This window comes from Puma concolor, chromosome D3 (assembly GCF_028749965.1).
Source record: "Puma concolor isolate L17-30 chromosome D3, mPumCon1.1.hap2, whole genome shotgun sequence".
Taxonomy (NCBI): domain Eukaryota; kingdom Metazoa; phylum Chordata; class Mammalia; order Carnivora; family Felidae; genus Puma; species Puma concolor.
The window spans coordinates 51,216,490-51,224,412 of NC_141678.1; the positions used below are offsets into that span (position 1 = coordinate 51,216,490).

The 7,923-nt window shown below is 34.9% G+C and overlaps 1 long non-coding RNA gene across 1 annotated transcript in view; it reads left to right on the plus strand.

Annotated features, from left to right (window-relative positions):
• Positions 1-2,252, plus strand: part of LOC147575564 (uncharacterized) — a 43,490-nt gene extending 41,238 nt beyond the window's left edge. Inside the window, exon 3 of the long non-coding RNA XR_015242515.1 lies at positions 2,096-2,252. This is a non-coding gene — a long non-coding RNA (uncharacterized LOC147575564). The remainder of the gene's footprint in view (positions 1-2,095) is intronic.
• The last annotated feature ends 5,671 nt before the right edge of the window (positions 2,253-7,923 follow it).

Genomic DNA, 7,923 nt, shown 5'->3' on the forward strand with positions numbered 1-7,923 from the left:
CAACTTGGATGAAAGGGATCAATCTATTCCTTAAAAGACACAATTTACTAAAACCTATTCAAAAAGAAAATAAGGTGACTCATCCTACTTCAATGAGGGAAATTGAAGTACCACTTTCAAATATTCCAATAAAAAAATTCCATACCAAGATTATTTTACTGATGAATTATAGAATTTATAGAAGAAATATCAGTTCTTCAAATTGTGTTAACCTTTAGGGAAAATATGTGAAGAGTATTCAGGAACTACCTTACTAATTTTGGCTACTTTTCTTTAGTTGCAATATTATCTCAAAACCAGAAACATACAAAAAGTAGAGGGAAGGAATAAGAGAGACTTCTAAAAGGGTTGCATTTTATAGAAAGAAGCAGCATATTGATTATTTGAACTATTGAAATTTCAGAGAATTCTTGAGCCTTCCAATTTTAATTTTCTTCAGGATGTTCTTTCCAGGACTATTTTGACTAATCAAAACTTATTATGAATGTATGCTAATTTAGAGAGTAAGGTATGACCACTGAGATAGACTTACAGATCAATAAACAAGATAGAGGCTAGGAATAGAGCAACACAGTTGATTTTTAACAAACCTATCACTATAATTCATTGAGGATCCATAGTAATGTTAGGGCAACTGGATGTCTACATGGGGAAGGAAAATAAGACTTGATCCTCACTTCACAGCATACACAGACATGAAATCAAAGTGTGTTATATAGACTCATGTGAACACTAAAATAATATTATTTTAGAATAAAACAGAATGTTTTTAAGACTTTTGGATAAGTAAATATTTCTAAAATGGAAATAAAGCAAGGGCTCTAATTCATTATAAAACTAACACAACTTGATTTCATCAAAGTAAAATGGTTATGTATTGGAAACTATAAAATTAAGAAAGTTAAAAGGCAAGCCACAGACTGACAGAAAATATGCTATACATGTATCTATCAGACTTGTGTCCAGAATATATAAAAATTTCAAGATAAGACAAACCAATTCATTTAAAAATGGGCAAAGTCTTTTTAAAAAATTTTTTTTAATGTTTATTTATTTTTGAGACAGAGAGAGACAGAGCATGAACAGGGGAGGGGCAGAGAGAGAGGGAGACAGAGAATCTGAAACAGGCTCCAGGCTCTGAGCTGTCAGCACAGAGCCCGACGCGGGGCTCGAACTCACGGACGGTGAGATCATGACCTGAGCCGAAGTCAGACGCTTAACCGACCAAGCCACCCAGGCGCCTCAAAAAAATGGGCAAAGTCTTGAAGAGAAATTTTACAATAAGAAGATATTCAAGTGGCCAATGAATACATCAAAGCATTTTTTAAGACGTGAGCCATTAGAGAAATGCAAATTAAAACTACAAGTAGATACAACACACTTATTAAACTGTCTAAAAGTAAAAAGATGGAAAACACTAGATGATGGTGGATATTTGAAACGTGGCTCATACTTTGCTGATGGGAGTGTAAAATGGGAGAATCATTTTGGAAAACATCTGGCAATTTCTTTTAAAGTTAAACATACACCCCCCTCTATAACCCAACAGTTCTATTGCTTTCAATCCTGAAATTCCTGAGATGAATAAAAACATACGTCCATAAACATATGCCCATTACTTTCATAATGTGAAAGCAACCTAAAAGTCCAGCAAGATAAGAAATGGCTCAACAAATGTGATATATTACCTAATAGAATATTACATAGAAATGGTAGGGACTAGAGCCAGGTATATTGTGTTAAGAAATAAATGAAAGAGCAAAGTGTAAACTATACCTCTTATGTAATTTGTTCTCAGTTGGACATTACTGCTCTCCAGGTGGAACTTTCAGTGCACATGTGTGCTTCTGTGGTTTCCCATTAATGTGAATGTACTTCTGATATTTAGTACAGAGGTGAGCAGGGAAGCTAGACATCTGGCAATTCATAGGACATAACAAAGATTTTTCCTACATTCTGATCAGCTTTTGAAATATCTCTGACATATTCATATAGTCTAAAATAATGTTAAGAACTCTCTTTCCCTAAAACCTCAATTCATATAACATACACAAAAATGGTTTTATGTAGTTTTAATGCACACCGTATTTTTCAGGAAAGCAGCTATCATGTAAATCAACAGAAGTTTTACTTTGTGAAAACTTGTTCCCACCTTTAGAAAATACAACACTAACAGCAATGTTAATGTTTGGCATTCCAGAACAACACATTCATATCAATCTGTTTTCGTAGCTGTTGAATTAACAAATATTCTACAAACCAGAGTAAGTAGCTTATTTCATTATGTCTTCTATATGAGGTCATACCCAAACATTTTCAAACTGAAATGTATATTGTTATAAGATATTTTTATCTATTTAGTTTATATTTAGAGTTTTGTACTGATAATAACCTAATTGGTAGGTTATTATCTATGTGTTTCATTTTAGGATAGAAATAGGGTGTTAAAATATTTATAATACAACGTTTTAAGTCTAATGGAGTCTAGAATCACTGTTTTACAAACTTGTGAAAAGAAGAAGAATGTAATGGTAATTAAAGGTATATTTTTAAGTTAATTTAATTTAATGTAAAATTGGGAAATTGAGAAGATCTTAGGTCTATAGACACAGGCAGAAGTGGCAATGAAGAAGAGGCTAGATAGACAGAAGGACAATGTGGGTAGTATTAACTTAAAGAGATTAAATGGGATGGTTAGAAATATAGTTTGTCTTAATACACCCACTAAGATACACCTGATAAGTCCTACACCAGTTATCACCTATCTCAAAGTCTTTATATGTATTTCTGAGTAATTTTTTACTGTTTCCCATTACCATTGTCTTCCCCAATTGACTCATAAGTTCCTTAAGTAAAGGGGCCAGGAACTTCAATCATGTACATTGCCAAGCACTTAAGTTAACATGTGTTAAATGCTCTCGTAGTTAATTACCCATTTGAGAATGGAACCTGACATAGATGCTGGGTGTGGAATATTGATGGGACAGAGAAGGGCCTGGAAGAGACAGAATGCACACCCAGCTTTGTTGCCAATGATGCAGCCATCCTCTCCTCTACCTACATCTTTTATCTCTGACTTTAAAATATCAAATAATGGATGAGAGTGGGATCCCAGCCAAACATAACAGATGACTTGACTTTGACCTTTGAAAAAGTCAAGCTTTAAGTAATAGTTGTGACTTGTGGGATAAATTACTTCGGCAATGGAGGGCAAGTGCCCCATGGGCCAGATCAGGTTAAAGTTGCAGTATTTTGTTATACTGTCTTACCTTGGCCTGATTCTTCTGTATAATAAGGCTTTAGAGCTACTCACATTTCGATCCTAACAGTAACAGCAAGAAACTATTCTTATCTCTGTTTTTCAGATGAGGAAACTCAAGCAGGGGGTTATATGACTTGGGTAAGATCAGTCAAGAAATCAGCAGGTTGAAAATAAACATCAATTCTCCTGAGGTCAGAACTTGTGTTCCAAAAAGACATGTTACCTAATCATGCAGAAATGTAATAATTGAAAGAAAATATCTCTGAATTTATTCTTCCAGATTTTGATCGCTTGAAGTCAGGTTAAATGAAATAGCAGACCCTGTAGAAACATATAACTTGGAAAATATTTACTTTATAATAGTAAATGACATGGTAGCACTCAGAAAGCACCTTCTCAGGTATGTTCAAGTTGTGCTTGGCCCAGTTACTGAAATTAAAGATATGAATTCTATATCTAGATTTAACACTAACTTATTTGATGTTGCTTTAATCATTTTAATTGTTTAGGTTTTAAATGTTTGATCCATTATATATACATATATGTGTGTGTGTTTGTGTGTGTGAATTTTGTATACATAAAATTTATATAAATATGTAAAATTATATATGTATACATATATATACATACATTGTATCTATATACACACATATGGATATATGTATACATATAATATGTTAGACACATCACAGTACCTGTTTCATAGGATTCATCCATCCAGGAGTAGCTATGGGTCATCTATTACTCACCATGATTTTAAGGGTAGAGATTAAAAGAGAAGTCACGTAAACAATCTCAGGAAAATAGATTGCAGCCCTTTATGATGGAAAAGTGCTCAAAATTTCACAGAGTCTGTTGGATACTCATTCATATTGTAAGATCTTACAGCATCAATTTTTGAAAAACATCATCATTGTCATCCTCTGGCACTGTATTGTTCCTTCCCAGATTTATTTTTTACACATAGCACTTGTCATAATCTGATATTTATATTTTAGAATTATAAGCTCCACAAGAGAGGAGAGTTACGTTTATTTTTCCTTTTTATGGCCCCTGCACTTAGAAAACTGGTTTGCATAGAATGCACTTTTAAAACATTGACTGTATGAGGTGAATATGAGAAATTCTGATAGATTAGTTTAATCAAGACTTTTCTGGGCTTATATCTTTAAGAGAACTCCCCGTAAATTATCTATGTGCACAGCTACATAATGATCGCTTATGCTATCCTTAGGAGCTATGCCTGCCAAATTGGTCAATGTTTTGCCCTGTCTTTGCTCTATGTGGTCTTTGCCCTGTCCTAGAGGAGCTGCGATTCTGTGCATGCAACAAGGAAACAACTGGACCAGAAATACAGCTGTTAAAACTTGTCAGCCCAACAGGAATGATGAATCTATGTTGAGAAATAAATGGGTATTTTATTGGAGTAAGAGTTAACTTCCATGGAAGGAAAAAAAAAAGGTAGAAGGAAATAAAAAGCTCTGCCACATACACTTTTGGAGATAACATGTTTAGAGCTCTATCCTATTTAGTGTTTCCACATAACCAGCTCACAGACAGCTGCATTAGTATTTGGACATAATCTTTCCAATATAGAAAGTAGTATTTCAAGTCATTCCAGCAAGAATTGAATTGATGCGGCCATACATCGTTTTTAATAAAGAAAGCCTATTATGCCATTTTTCCCTAAAATCCCTAAAATTCTCTTACTCTCTTATTCTTAGGGGCATATCCTAGAAAGAAGCACAGCATATGATTACTAGGTGTACAATAAATCCTTCCCACATAAATGAATTTTAAAAAGCTAGAGAAAGGAAAAATTCAAGATATTTCCCAAATATTACACACGAATGCAATTGCATGATTATATTTTATTTTTACTGCTATTGTGTCTACATTGTTTCAATCCATACAGTTATTATAATTATAGGCATCAATTACACTCTATATGTTATACTAAAAGAATTATGCTCTGCCATTCAGGCTATAACACAGGGAGGAAGAAGTCAGGCCCCCTCACTTGAAATGAAGGGGCTGATGTTCTGGACAGAACAATCCAGAAGTAACTGAAGAGCAGAACACTGAAGAGGAGACAGAAGCTCAGAGAGAGAACCCTGGAGACCTACAGAGGATCCCTGCAAGTGTTCAGCTGAGTACTGAACTGTTATGTAAAAGGAAGTGATCTGTATGTAACCAGGGAAAGGGTTCTCTGAAAGGATTAGGTGTAATAGTGCCCTGTGCTCATACAAGACTGAGAATAGTGTCAGTTCCCACGATCCACATGGGAAAACCTCAAGGTTTATAGGGAAGTGAGTACACAGAGTGTCTTGGGTTTTACTTAACTAATGAAGAGGAATTAGCGTTAGATCGAGCTTTGCTCCAGTCCTCCTTAGCAAACCTGTCAACAAGAACCAAAAGAGAGCCATTTCTTTCTTTTTTTAAATTTTTTTTTAATGTTTATTTCTGATACAGAGAGAGACAGATCATGAGTGGGGGAGGGACAGAGAGAGAGGGAGACACAGAATCAGAAGCAGGCTCCAGGCTCTGAGCTGTCAGCACAGAGCCGGATGCAGGGCTCAAACTCACAAACCGTGAGATCATGACTTGAGCCGAAGTCGGACACATAACCGACTGAGCCACCCAGGCGCCCCAAAAGAGAGCCATTTCTAAGTAATAAAGCCATTTCTTAGATCTAAGTCTAAGAATGTTTATAGTAAGACAAAAATACCTAGCATCCAAAAAAGGTAAAATTCACACTGTGGGGTATCAAATAAAAAATTAACAGGAATGAAAGGAGGTAGGAAAATAAGACTCGTGATGTAGAACAAAATTAATCCACGCTGACTCAGAACTGACTTGGATGTTAAAATTAGCAGACAAGGACATTAAAACAGTTATCATAACTGTATTCCACATGTTTAAAAAGTTAAGTAGAGATAGGAAAGATATAAAAAAGACAAAAACCAAACTCCTAAAAATGAAAACTAAAATACCTGAGATAAAAAATACACTCAATGAATTTAACAACAGATTACACACTGCAGAAGAAAATATCAGTGAACAGGAGAAACCATCCAAAATGAAGCACAGAGAGAAAAGGGAATTTAAAAACAAAATGAAAGAGCACTAGTGAGACGTGGGATAACTTCAAATGCCCCAATATACGTGTAATTGGCATTCCTGAAAGGATTAAGGGGAGCAGAAAATGTTTCAAGAAATAATGGCTGAAAATTTTCTAAGTTTGGTAAAAACTAAAAAACCCACAGATCCACAAATCTCAATGAATCCTGTGCCTTAAATACTTTTTCTCTGAAACAAACAAACAAAAAAAGCTAGACCAAGTTCCATCATTATCAAATTTCTCAAAACCAATGATACAGAGGAAACTTACATTTTTTAATGTTTATTTATTTACTTATTTTTGAGAGAGAGAGTGCACATGAGCACACAAGCAGGGGAGGGGCAGAGAGACAGGAAGACACAATCTGAAGCAGGCTTCAGGCTCTGAGCTGTCAGCACAGACAGGGTGTGAACCCATGAACCATGAGATCATGACCTGAGCTGAAGTCAGATATTTCACTGACTGAGCCACTCAAGTGCCCCATACAGAGGACACTTAAAAACAGCCACAGTAAACAGACATGCTATACACAAAGAAACAAATATCGGGATGACAGTAGATTTACTATCAAAAGCAATGTTCTTTGTTAATTACCAATATAATAATTATCAATTAGCAATACTGATAATTATCTTTTAAGTCAAGAAGGTAACTATTAGAGATTTTGGAGTTAAAAAAGAACAAAGCAAATAAGTAAGGCATTTATTAACTCCAGTGAAAACAGAAGGTTACAGAAGAAATGATTATTATGATCATAATATACAGCATTGCTCAGTTGTAAATAAGATTTAAAGTGATAATATGAACACTGATTATTATATACCACATTTTTTATATGTGGTATTATATACCACAGTTTTTAAAAATGTGGTATAATTATATTGGGAGGACATGATTATGCATGTGCATTATAAGAAAGCAAAGCCCTTGCATTTTATATGGGTGTAATTAATGACATTTAATAGTGATAAAATGAGTGAGCTTATGACACATTACTCAGATATTTCAGAAAAGACCGCTCAGATGGATGAAAATGGTTGCTTTTGTGTCAGTGCTGGCTTCCCATGAAGCCATGTGATTCCCATGTGACTACACAGGACCCCAGACTCTGAGGGGTCCTATGCTTGATTTAATGCTCTGCTGTTGCAGTCTTGAAGTCTTTAATAATTTTATCTTTGAACTTACGTCTTGTGAGTGAGGTCCAATGGGACTGTAGAGCATATATGGAAGCAGTAGATACATACAATGTGTGTCCCCACTGTTCCTTGTTCGTTCATGTATATATAACATTTGAGATGCCTCATTAGCTCAGACTTCTGGTGGACCCATAACTGGTGGTAGCTCAGCAAGTCAAATGGTGGAAAGTATGCATGTTACCTCTATAACTGAGTTAGTGGTAGTGGAACTTCCCTGAATTAGCCAACCACTTACACTGAAAATGATAACATAGAAGGAAAGGGAAGGATGAGCCAGAGGTAGAGGGTGTTAATAAAATGTGTATGCATGTAGAAGTAAAATAAAAACAATCAAGTCATTTTGT